The 14018-nt window shown below is 39.6% G+C and overlaps 1 protein-coding gene across 1 annotated transcript in view; it reads right to left on the bottom strand.

Annotated features, from left to right (window-relative positions):
- Positions 1-12819, bottom strand: part of LOC104014471 (nipped-B-like protein) — a 224644-nt gene extending 211825 nt beyond the window's left edge. The window contains exon 1 of the mRNA XM_087735451.1: positions 12490-12819. The gene's annotated coding sequence lies outside the window, so the exon portion shown is untranslated. The remainder of the gene's footprint in view (positions 1-12489) is intronic.
- Positions 12820-14018: the final 1199 nt, after the last annotated feature.

Below are 14018 nucleotides of genomic sequence, written 5' to 3'. Positions count from 1 at the left end.
CTTCTAAGACACTGGCTGTCAAGTAGCTATTTCTTATTTCTAACAGATTTTAAGGGAAATTTTCAAACATGACTCTGTGCTTTTCAGTGGACAGGTATCTGAGTTATTAACCAATCATATACATGTCTTTTACACAGGTGATTATAAAAAAAATTTTTCAAGTCATCTGAAGCTAATTAACATCTACATTAACATACCACTGATGAGCATGTTAGTAAGCTACATGAGTGTTGAATTTATTAAACTACGTTCAGAGTCCAGAAAGTTATTGCAAAGAAATCACAAGTGGGAGCCTACCACCACATCTTAGCAAATAGCACTCCAGGCCACAACACACCCCCACCCCATCCCCCCAAAATACAAACATCTTTAACTTACAAAGATTCATAAAATGCTTAACAATTATTATGACAAAACCCAAATTAACCACAGAACAATATTAAGTAACTATGAAAGAATCATTAAAGCTACTGTTGGTCTTAGTGGGGTAAATCTAATCTACAAAATGATTACATTATCTAAAGAAAAACAAAAATGCTTCTTAAATAGTGTGCACCAAGACTATTTCCTACTATAATAATTGAGTTCAGTGCATGAATATTTTACTGTATTTGAATACCCTGATGTTTAGGGACTAAGCTATTTAAAGTCCAACTGAAATTCTAACTTATTTCAGGAAGCAAATATGTTGATACCTATCAATTTCAAGTAATTATACCTGTGTAAACTCACTGAAGGCAATCCATTCGCAGAAGTATAAGTTTAAAGCCTTATTTGACACACAACCCCATTAATGAACCTGTATGTAACTTGATTTACAGGATATTTATTCAATATAATCACGAACACGAAACTAAACTGAATTCCTTCTATCAAGGTGAATGTCATTTTACTAATAAAACCCCTAAGTTCTGTACAGCAAATTTAATGTCTTTGGTAACTGATGCTATTTCTATAAGGTCACCTTTAAAACTAAAGTATATCTACCTTCTAATTTTTATTTGGTTTTCATTACAAAATAGCATAAGCATGTAAGCTTCATCATAAAATTTATGAGGTTTTTCTGTTCTTGTTTGAAACAGTTATCTGCTTATATCTATAACAAGCTTTATGGTATCTTCTAACAGGATTTCAAAAATAGTGTATTTTACAATGAGATATTTCACCCATTTTCACTGTGCTTCCCAAAACACTTGTTCAAATTTACACCTGTATCAGTAATTAGGTGCAGGTAGGAGACCTTCAGCAGTTTTGCTTCAGACGAGTACTGTTCTCTCCCAAAATTCACACAGGGTTACATGAAGTGTCAGCCACATTTGGGCAAGTCAATTAGCCCAGATTCATAAGCTACTGTACATTAAGTGACTTTCAATAATTGTGCATATACACTCAGCCCATGAAAAATGCAAACTAATTCAAGCTTCCTTAGCCAGCAATGAAAGAGGGTTAAATTAAATCAAGTTATGTGCAGTCACCACAGGCTACATATACAGCATTGAACATTCACTGTAGCTGGGCATGCAATAACTTCAAATTATCAGGACTTAAAAAGTATGTTGAATCCTCAGAAGTCCATCTACAGAGCTTTTTGTAAGATATTATTGGCTAGCTGTTTATCAAGATGTAATTAAGAATTTGCTTAATCTCATGACATCATATGCCTTCTTTGAGCCTAGAAAAAGGATTTGTCAGGAATAAACACAAACATTTACAGAAAAAGAGAGAATTCCTATTCTGAAGACTACTAATTCAATATAATCACTTAACATGGCACTAAATTAAATAAGTAGCTTTCATTATTCTTCCTCCAGGTTGCAGGCTAAGATTACAGTGTGATGTGAAAACTGAGAATGTTTAACTTCCAGTATTATGATGGCTTGTTCATGTAATGATATTTAGAAAATTACAGACAAAACAGTTTTTAAACCATACCATCTTTTTATTGCAATTCCTCAAATATTTTAATGATATTTTCCATGGTAAAAATAAATGATATATTTCTGTAAATAACATGACTAAGCTTTACATCATGCTAGATAGAACCAGAGGGAATCACTCCAGTGAGTAAATATGCAGAGCCGTAACTAAATAATCTTTTATAATAGTGACCCTAGAGTGCACAGTGTGTTCCTACAACTCTCTAAGCCATTAGTCACCTAAAATATCACCAGGAAAGTTCACCTACAGCTTTGTTTCAGTGTATGCCAGAACTGCCACTATTTTTGCAGAACGAAGCAGCTCAACACCTGTTTCACACCTAAGCCTGCGTAAGATCTTCAGCGTAAGGAAGTCCAGTCATACACATGCTTTGAACATGCCTAACACACAAAACTGATTACTTCCCACTGCATACTAGCCACTGCCTCCAAACCCTCAGTCAAAATCTCAGCAGGACAGAGGAAGGGCACTTGCTCAGGATATCGGACACTCGGATTCTAAAACGCTCCTCAGTAGCAGGAGGTTCAAACATGCATTTGTCATTATCCATTAGACTGGCTCTAAGATTTTATGGGGTAGAGAGCATTCCCTTCTCTTCTTGTCAAAGGAGTACTACATCACACTGCAAAGAAAATTAATTAGAACAGGGAAAAAGCCTGAAAGAGAGAATATGATTCTCAAATAAATTGATTTAAACTCTCTTTCAGGGGAAAGAATCTCTCCAATGTTTTCTATTGACTAACCAATATGGATCCCTTACTCAGCACCACAGGAGTTGTGAGCTCTATTTTGCATGCTCACACATCTCAAACTTTTGACTGACATTCAAGGGCTGACCTCTTCAACAGCAGTATTAAAACAATGAAGTCCCTTTTCCACCTCACTCCAATTCCTTTTTATGATGTAGAAATCAAGATTAAACATTTTACTTACTGCACTGGGACAGCTGGTTTACAAGGCAACGCTTAAAAATATATTACACTGAATGCATTTCCGTATGTTAAAATTCATATAATTAAAAATGTTGAAGATCTGATTTAAAAAAAAAAAAGTCTAAAACAGAACACTCAACACAGAAAAGTTGACATCAACAAATACTCAAACATTACTTCTTCTGCATATCAGCTGAAAGCCTTCTAGACTTCTACCAGGAAATCCCACACCCTCAGGCTGAAAGATCACATTTGCAAAGTCAATCAAAAGTTAATAAATGCCCCTTGCGCTCAAGAATTCTGACACAGTCCTTGGATTATATAATTGTGTAACATTCCCCTCCCACCCCCAGGCCCAATCTTCATTCAGTTTACAGCAGGGATCTGCTCTGGAAATGAATCAGAGGCTATTCATAAGGCTGTAAGGCCTGTTGTATACATGACTCTCCAACTTGAAGTAAAAATGAAAGAGAAATATGAAGGGAAAGAGGCTGCAGATCAGATAGCAGGAAACAGAAAAATGCCACTCTTGGGAATCTCATTCTGTTTCTGTTGCTCACGGTAAACATTTCTGTGTTCCTTTTTTCCTGCATGCTCCAAAGCCTAATTTGAAAAAGCACTGATTAGTCATATTTGTAACCAAAATTAACAAAATCTGTTCTAATATTATCACACACGTTATGATGCAAAAAAATTCAAGTTAATTTAAAAGTCACGTCCTAACAGTTGCTCCAGTTAGACTTCCAAAGTTATGAAGACAAACTTTTGCATCTCAGATCCCAGCTTGCATGATTGCATACTCTCCTCAAAAAAATTTAAAAAATAAGCATTTGTGAAGCATTCCAATATTACAATACATGTCACAGAAAAGTTTGTGAGGAAATTAAGAATTCCACCTCTGGAGCAGGGCTTAATGATGTGAAGTGATTAAGGCAAAAGACTACACACTGAACACCAAAGAAAAATCAAAATACTTAATCATAAAAGACAGGACTGGAAGCAATCTCAAGAGTCTATCCCTTTCCCCAAGGCAGACTCAACAATACCTAAGGCCAATCCTAGGAGACATTAATATAACCTGTTTTTTTATATTGGAGGGGGCGTGGTTTGGTGGTTTTGGTTTGGGGTTTTTTGGGTTTGTTTTTTTTTTTTTTTTTTTTTTTTTAAATCTCTGTTAAGGCAACTACATTCATTCCACACAGTCTGTGAAATAGGCATCCTGTTGTAAGAAAAAAAAGTGATGACAGACTTAAGGACTACGACAATGCATTCACAAAGATGTCAAATGCAGACTACACAGGTAATCTGAACTACAAAATTCCCTATCGTTTGCTCTTACAAGAAGTACTGCACATTTCTGAGCTTTTTTTTTTTTTTTACTATGTGATTTCCTCAGTTATTAAAAAAAAAAAAAAGAAGACAATTCAAACAGTGAATTCCTGTGTGTGAAATAACGCTTCTTTGCCCAGCCAATCCTAGTTTTGTACTTCTGGCTTCTCAGGCAATTTGTTCTTCTTCCCTTCTCTGGCCTCTCTCAGTACGTAATTCCCACCCATTCCCATCCCTGAACTGCCTCCCTTGACTGTACACCCAATTCCAAAGCACCCTTCTGTCCTGGCTTCTTGCTAAGGCTGTCTCACAGCTTGTGTCTGTCCCACCAGACTCCTCTATCCAGTCCTCACTTCAGTCATTACTTCCTTAGGAACTCCAAGCTCCTACCCTCCTACCAATTCCTGCCTTTCAAACTCCCATTCTCTTCCCTTCTGTGTAAGTCTGGTTCCAGTCCACCACTCTTCTCCTCCATGTGTCCACCCTTCCAGCCACCTGCAACCTCAGTTCTTGTCTTTTCCACATTCAAATGAATCAGCACTGTGGATAAGCAGGGAGTGGACAGCAGAAAACTGAGTCTATACCACATCTCATAGCTTAGAACTGTAGTTATTAGGAAGGTCCTGTTGTGCATACAAAATTTTTCAACATTAATGCTTACCATCAAAGAAGTCAGCTAATTTTTCAGCCACTAATAACTTGCCTAATTTTTGGACAAGTTTTTGAATGGCAACAAAATGCACATCCTTAATGCAAAAAAGTCACCTCACTCTCAAATTTTAAATTCCTTTCCCAAAGAATGGTGTTGTTCTAGTTACTTGAAGCAAAGGTCAAAAATAATTTTTAAACATTTTTTTCTCTAGCATGACCCTTAGGAGCCAGTGAACTATTTTGCCTTTAAGCTTTATTAAAAGAATGAGTCAATAAACAGCAGTCACCCAGCATGGAAGATTTCAGCCCAAATGACTGAAGTTTAGCAAAGTCAGAAGTAAAATCAGTGCCTTTAAATAGTAAGTGTCAGGACACTGAGAGAGTCACTACCAGTCCTACCTATACGAAACAAGCAGTGAGCAACATGCATTCATAAAGCTGACTAGTAACTGTTAAGCAATGTTTCAATTCCTTGTAACTGCCAAATCTTAATAGGATACACTGAAGTTTTTCTATGTTACAGGTTATGCCTCAACATGAGCTTTTAAGGAAACTGCCAGGAAGAACTAATCATCACTGAGCACACTAGTAGAAGAAAATCCATTTCCCATTATTTAAAAAAGAAAAAAGAAAAAAAAGAAAGCCTAGCATCCACATAGTAAAAAGCAACCTTATCTCCTTAGTTTGAACTAGAAATTTAACAATCAAATCATCAAGCAGATTTTTAATTTTCCCTTCAGAAAAAAAAAATAAAAATATTGAAGTGGAACCAATTGTAGATCCGCACAAAGCACTCCCCATAAGTTCTCACCACAGTCTTATTAGAGTCTTATCAAAATTTTCCCAGCTTTTAGACTGCAAAAAGTACGTTCCAGATTATTTTTTCAACAGGCACTAAGGTGGCTGTTGTACATAGCATCTGATGAGGGCTCTCTAAATTTTTCCCCCCATCCTTAATAGCCAGCAAGCATATCTGAAGAAAAAGAGAAAGCAACATATCTGAATGGAATATAGCATGCAAGAAAGGGTGATAGTCTCTATTAAAACCTAAGACTTGAAAACAAAATTTCAGAGACAAAGTATTTGTAACCTCATCCTTTCCAAGTACTTGGTCAACACAGAGGAGAGATTGTTAGCTCAAACATGAGATATAGGGGTTGCACTACCACAGACATGTGTTTACGTTCAAGGAGTTTGATAAATTACATTATTTAAAAAAAAAAAAAAAAGAAAAGAAAAGGAGAAAAAAGGTTAGTACTATAAAACCAAGCATTAAAGTATTAAGAAATGTCAGAATTATGGTTGCTTACACCTTCAATTTAGTCCCTTGTGCATTATGATAGTAATTCATTAAATAATCATATACTGCGTTTTGTTATTCACAGGATCTCTGCCTCATATATGGTATATGACAGATACATCACAAAACAGATCAGAGTTACAGAGTAAAAGGAGGTGCCTTTTATGGGACATTACACTTTTTTACTCAGGAATTTGAATAAAACATAGTTAATAAATCCAATTGATTAAAAACAGTTTCCCACCCAAGAGATCTTTTGCTGGAAACTGCCATTTATAAAAATCAACTCTTGTTAAAAAAAACAAAAAAACAAAAAAACAAAAAAAACCCCAAACCAACCCAACAAACTTATTTTCACAGAAAACTTCCATCACAAGTAAAGATAGAAAGAAAAAAGAAAAGACTAAGCACCACTTACTCTACCTGTTCTATAATATACTCACACCCTCTGGGCCATGCCTAGAGCATATGACATAAAAAGCCGTATGGGGAGAAAAAAGCTCAAGAATTTCTCTGCCTGATACAGATCAGGCATTTGAACCTGGGCTTCCTACATCCCAAAAGCAATGTTCTGGCTAGGAATGCTCTTACTACACCTCAGAATGCTCTTGCTTTCCTAACAGAGCCATATAGCAGCTGGACAACAGACTGAGTCCGCAATGAAATGGTCTGACCACCAGGCTGAAGAGGTTTGTGTCCAACCAGTTTACATCAACTGCAACAATTACCAGTTTAAGAGGCAGAGTTTTACCCCTAACAGCCAATAACCAATGCTTAGGATACTCTCCAGGGTTGCTACTTCCTGCTGGAAGTTAACAGAGTAACATTTTGAATCTCTGTCACCAATATTACAGGCAAGCCATTTAATTACTTGCGAGATTTGGGTTACGATCTAGTTGTTGGCTCTGTTCTTCCTGATAAACTTTAAGAGATTTTTATTTCTTCACAATATGGAGGGTGATTATTTTTAATTTTTCAGGACAAGAAATGTATTCTTTTCCAGCTGTTGGCATGATCAGACAGTTGAAACTTAACAGATGTTTAAGGCCATCAGCAAAAACCCGTTCCATATTAGGGATCCAGCATGAGAAACAACAATCCTGATATGCTGAAATGCAGTGCACTCACAACCACAAATAAAGTCAAAGAAAACAATGTCATGAACTTACTAAGTGCTGTAAAGTAACTCTAAAATTCTGAAGAATAAAGCATGTCAAATTACACAAGATTTATAAGCACTTCTAAAACTATTTTGACTCAGTTTCAGTCTTCCACCTGTAAAATGGAAATAATATTTTACAGATGTGCAAAAAAAAAAAGTTCTCTAATGTTTGTGAAACGCAGATATTTATTTTGAGATAATTCCTGGAAATTAACAGATGAAAACACTTCAGCATTCATGAAAGGTTTGGATGTATCCAGCAGGTAATAAGGCAGTAGGCTGCACAGTGAATGACAAAGAAAAACAAATACATAAACGAGGTTATAACAGTATACCAGTCAGCTGGCATTTCCCATGCCCTATATAAGGCACTGAATTGGGGCTGCAAGGGAAAGGAGGAAATACAATAATGCAGTTAAAGGCCCAGCATATGGCAAAGGGGGCTGGATTATGTTCTTCTGTAATCTTAGTCTGCAGTTTCCTTATCTGAGTCCCTTACTCAGCCTTACAGCCTACCCCTTACAGCCTAGCATTTTTTGACACTGTTCCTCTAAAATGCATTGCATATACACACTGCTACAAAAATGAAAGTGCTTCAAATCAAACCACAGCAATAATGTGAAAAATTAAAATATCTATCCATATAAAGAATTTTGAGATCTCTGATGGGAAAACCACTTAAAACTAATTGATACCAATACAAGAGGCCATAAAAATGAACTTTTCTAGAATTTTTTCTGACTTTAACATGAAAAATGGTCTTCAATGTTTATGGCTTTTTTAGAAGTTATTTGTGTAAACCAAGTAGTCACCTTCAAGTACAGTGTCAACAAACACATTCAATAGGACTGGAACTCCTTTTAGGATTTTGGCCCCACTGTATGTAGAAACTTTCTCCCCTCCCTTTTGCTAGTGAGATTTTCCATAGTAAACAGTAGGGACAGGAAGTGAGACACAAATTACAGGTCCTGCACAACCTCCCCAAACACAATTTCCTCACACCTGGGGTGCAGCAGATCTCAATATAAAGCACTTCTCTCGCATGTACTTGGGGGTCAGGATCAGCTACTAAGAAGTATGCTTGTAACACTAAGAAAATAAAAACACAAATATAGATGAATTATATTAAAGGGTTTTGGAATACAAGCCTTTAACAACTGTAATTTCTAAGGGACTTCCTTTTTCAATTATTAAAAGGGATCACTATTGTACAGGGTTATTAGCAATAAAACAGAGGTATCACCAATTTCAAGCACTTCCTTGTAGGTATCTCTGTGCAACTGAGTGTTCGTCACTGTTGCTGAGTCAAAATCAGAAGTTAACCTAACCTGTACTACTTCTAATAAAGGCATATGAAAAGATTGAAAATAAGTAATTTCATATTGAAATGGCCAATTTTTTCAAATGTTAAATATTTCTAGAGATGTATTTTGTGACACTAAATAGTTGCCCTAACACTGGATGACCCACCTCATACCTACCAGACACCAAATTCTAAAGCTATCACTACTCAGATTTTTCCAATTAAGTATGCCTGTTGTCAAAGTGTCCACACATTCATGAATATTATACACTCCTCTAGAATAACTTCTAGAAAGCATAAATTTCTGAATTTGAAGACTTAATTTCTTTCCTAGGTCTAGTTATTCAGAATAGAAGTATATTTTTTCTTTCTAGTTACAGCAATTATCCACTAACGTCACATTTCTTGTGCAATATTTATGAAATGTTAATATAAATTCAATATAATGACTTTAACACTTTGTAATATAATATACGCATAGAAGTATCACACTTGCCACTGAACACACAGGAATTTGCAATAGGAAACTTGTTATACCAATCCCTGGCTGAAATCAATTCACACTTTGAGTATTTTTCATCTAGTATCCTTCAAAATGTAGTTTATTTATATTGTAGAGGAATATATACATGAAATATTTAGGATTAAGGCTACATTACCTTAATCATCATACAAACACAACAAAAAAGCCCCCCGTGGTTCCATTTCCTTGGGTTAGAGACTATCTATTGCCTTGATTCTGCAAGAAGAGTACTTGGAGTCTCAAACATACAATAAGGTTGCACAGAGCACCTGGACTCTTATGCAGAATAGGGATCTGCAAATGGTTTTAGTGATATAATTTTGCTTTTCTGATCCTGTTCTGTTTCTCCTAAATCAAAATTTAAACATTTCAAATGTAAAAAGTAAATTATTTTACTAGTACACCTGTTTCTATGTCTTTATTTTTAAAAAGTACAGAAACGGCTTTAAAAGACAGCAAAAGGCTTCAGGGAAAGATTTTTTGTTGGAATAACTTCAGGTAGAACATGTAAGAAGTTGAGAGGACAAAAAAGAAATAAAACCTGCACACAGGAAACAAATTCAAAATGTACAAGGTAGACAAAAGTACAAAATAAAAGATAACAAGAAGAAAGTATTTTTCTATTTCAGTTGAAATAATTGTTACAGCTAACATCTTGAGAATAATTAATTTTGTATTTCTACAACATAAATAAAATAACTACATCCTCCTTAAGCAGCTAGCTCTTGTGATAAACAGTGGACCAGTACCAACTCCTAACATTAGGGAAAAAGTAGTATGAAAGTGACAGTCCTGCTTCACACACACACTTAAATGTGCTAAAAGATACAATCTAAACCAAAAATAAGTGGAAATCTTATATAACATTTCCACATTAAATATTTCTGTATGCTAAATATATTTTTCTGAGATAAAGAAATTTACAACTATGTAAACTGTGATAAAGCAACTAATTCAGGATTAATCACATATGGCTCAGAAGAACAAAACCAAAAGAACTCATTACACATCACAAACAGACAGCATCTTAAATTTAATAAATAAATAAATAAATTTATTAAATTAATAAATACACTTATTTTTCATATCAGAAAAGTGCATCCTTTCTGATTAAAAAAAAAAAAAAAAAAAAAAGAGCACGCCATAAACACAACCCTGGCAAGATAAACTTGACAGGAACTACATAACTACAGTAGCTTATTTCCTGCTCATATCTGGTATAATTAAAGCAAACCTCCTTAAATGAAAAGTAAGTCAGAGAAAGAAGTTCACTACTGTTAGCTTAACAAACCCATTTTTGTTAAAACAAGAGCTGTTTGAAATAGACGACGAAGGAAACGCTAGAGCTAATGTCGCTTCCTGATGATGAAAACTACCCAAGAACTACAACTACTTCTGCACAGTCCTTTCTTTCCTGTAAAGCAGAGTTACATTCGGCCTCTATGCAGGCTACGGGCCAAAAGAAAACAGCAATTCTGCTGCTACACACAGAGACAGGGACAGTTAGAGACAACTAGTGGCTCCCTCTGCAATTCACAAAAGTTTAAAAATAAAAAGCTGCTTTTTCGAAGTGTAAATGGTTCCTCTCCACGCACGTAGGCCTGAGGCCCTGTTGCAAACAGTGTCTAACAGGACCAGGCAGCACAAAGACAGGAATGGGAGATTAGTGGGAGGGAGGGAGGCCGGGATTGGGGCTCAGCAGGATCTTCAGGCTTTTTAAAATTCAAACTGCTCCCTGACCAATACAAATCACGGACACGCTACTGACTACTACACGGATTTACAGCATTAAAAACACGCCTTCTACGTGACAGCTATATTAACTTCACCCTTTTAAACATGTATCAGGGCACTTGAAGACACGATAGCACAGTTTTATTATAAGACTCTAAACACAATACACCAGAAAGTTACCCTATTAGATACATTAACCACTTTAACACATTAACCACAACAGATCTGCCTGAACAACCAAAAAACCTGCTGAAAAATAGACAAATTATGCAATGTTGATACTCGTTTGCCATTTACAAATTTCCTTTCTCTATGAAAGATGAAACTTGGTACCTTAAAATTTCCCTCAGTTATGTAATTTCTGTAGGAATATTTTTATTAATTCACAGGGTGTCTGTTTTAAATCCACCTCAGTTTTTAGTAACATTCGCAACTCTACCACACCTGAGTCTGAGATTTACTTTACTGTAAATTAGCTACCATTTATTTATAAAGACCTGACACTTAATCAACAGTCATTTACAAAACACATTTGACCTGTTAAAATGACACCTAATTACATATTCAAACATCATGGACACAAACAGCCAATAACAACCTCAGGATCTCAGAGTGATATGGCCGGACAAGAAAAGATGACACTTTTTAAGCATTCCTCACTTTTCACTTAATTAAATTTATGTTTGATTCTCAAGTACTTTGGGTAAGATCTCATCTTCACCTTGGTCCCTTAAATGTCACAAACGCAGCACTTTACACACGATCCCTCTCCCATTTTCTGTTTGTTAGAAGCATAAAATAGTATTTCTTCTGAATTTAGTACATATTCCTGTAATGTATACAGCACATAGACACTGCGATTGTGTAGAGTACCTGACACAATATGCTTGCCCATCTGTATTTCCTGGGTCTGCAGGTGTCTGTGTTGTGTCAATCATCACACAAGCACTAGTTTTATGCTATAAATATAGTAAGTGATTAATACACTGATCAATCGGTGTATTATTTGGAGATTAAGCCTCTGCACATTATAAATCCATGTGCACTCGAACTTTTGAATGTTCAGAACCCAGTTGGTTAGATGGAGAAGGTAACAGCGAAGAGAGGTGATATTTTTGTTGCTGGGTATTTACATTGTCTCTCTTCCCCTATTCCTCCACTTACTCCTTCCCCGCTTCAGAGGGCTGTCTGAGGTGGGACCTTCCTACCTTGCCCTAGTGAAGTTGTAAATATGGCAAAGGATCAGTGCACATTTGCGGCTAATTGTATTGTTTCCTCCTCCTCCTGCTCCTCTCCGGGTTGAGGCCCTGTCACTGAGAAGCCGCTTCGCCTTTCTAATCCCCGAGCTGGAGTAAAGGCGCTGGCCGGCGGGCCTGCGCTCTCCACCGGGCCTGGGCCTCCCGGCAGCCCGGGAGGAACCAATCTCCTCCGCCAAACCCGAGCGAGCAGGAAGGGGGGCTGCGAAATAAACACCTCCGGTTGCCACTTACTCCCCTCTACCCCGGATAACAGCTAATCCCCTCTGCTCCCGGCAGCGCTGGGCCGCCTGGGCTGGGAGGCCCGGCCCGCTGCTGGAGAGGGCAGGGAGGGGAAGGGGAGACAAGGAGGGGGGATTACCTGAGCAAATCGGCGTCTGAATCCAACGAGAATCCGAGAGAGAGGGAGAGAAATCCGCCCCCCTCCCTCCTCAGAGGAGCCGCCGCCGCCGCCGCTGGGCCGCCGCCGCCGCCGCGGAGCAGGAGGAGGAGGGGAGATAATATAACAACAATAATCCGGGCCGGGAGGGGGGCTGGCTCCTCTTCCGTCTCCTCCTCGGTGCAGCGAACATGTAGAGCCGGGGGGTGAGCGGCCGAGACAAATCCCTTCCCCCTGAGCCTGCTTCACAACATCAACACGGGCCGGGCCAGGCCGGGCGGCGCCGAACCGGTTCCGAGACACACTCCGAGCCGCGGGGGAGCAGGGGGTGGCCGGGGAAGCAGCGCTGCCAAGGGGCCGCCGCCGCCGCCGCCGCTCCCTCTGTGGGTGCGAGTGCAGGAGGGCGGGGGAGGGGGCAGCCTGGGCACGGTGAGTCGGTACCGAGCGGGGGGTAGGGGGAGGAGGAAGAAGAGGAGGAGGAGGGGGAAGGATCCTGTGTGTGTCTCTCTCGCTCCCTCTCAGAACAAAATGCCGACCGGAAGTGCAGCTGCAGGAATGACTCCCTCCACCGGCGCCAAACACCAACAGCCTCCCCCTTCCCTCCGCTGCCTCCTCCTCGCCCGCTCGCTCCCTGCCTCCACCAGCGCCGCTTCCGCCGCCGCCACTGCGCTGCTCGGCGCCGCGCCGCTCCCCGCCCAGCGCCGCCGCAGCTGGAGCGGCTGCCTCCGCCTCGCCGCGCCGCGCCGTGCCTCGCCTCGCCTCGCCTCGCCTGGCGGCGGCGGGCACAGCTGAGCCTCCGCTGCCTGGCTGCCTCTCCCCTTCCCCTCCCCTTCGGCTGCCGCCCGAGTTTCTCTTTCCTTTTTCCCCCTCTGGGTTGCGGAGCGAGACCGGAGTTTACGCTTAGGCCTGCGCTGAGAGGAAGGCAGCCAGCGATTTGCGAAGAAGGGACGGTTGAAAAAAACCCACCCGTTTCGGGTTTTATTTTTGCCTTCCCTACGGATGGCGGGGAGGAGGACCGCAAAATGCCGCCTCGCAGGAGGCAGACCTAAAAAGGCGCCTTAGCGTGAACCCGCGAAGGCGGCAGCCCCCGCCGCGGCGGGTGGGATGTGTCAGGCCTGGGACAGCGGCCGGAGTTACTGTTACCGCTCATGTCCGTCTGCGTGGGTGCGCGGCGGCCCTGTCGCAGGAACTGAAACACCCGCTGCGGAAAGCGTTGCCGGGGCGAGGGACTTCCAGGTGGACGTACCGAACTGGAGTGGCTTTTAAAAACAACCTTTTTGGACGAGGACGGGGGAAAATGCTGATGTTCAGGTGAAGGGTCTTTCGCTGGAGGCTGACGCTCCCACCGCCACCAGATTTACTGGAAATATTTTAATTGTGGGTTGTGAAGGAGTGTTTGGAGAAAGAGAATGTCCTAGTCTGAAAGATTTTCTGGTGTTCCTCTGTACAGGTAAAACTGTGAATAATCACAGCACAGGATAATAGTGAAGAAGCATTTATATCTGATGAAT

This window comes from Nipponia nippon, unplaced genomic scaffold (assembly GCF_047370975.1).
Source record: "Nipponia nippon isolate SJK-2023a ecotype South Korea unplaced genomic scaffold, ASM4737097v1 scaffold_57, whole genome shotgun sequence".
Taxonomy (NCBI): domain Eukaryota; kingdom Metazoa; phylum Chordata; class Aves; order Pelecaniformes; family Threskiornithidae; genus Nipponia; species Nipponia nippon.
This window is presented reverse-complemented; position numbering and strand designations above follow the sequence as displayed.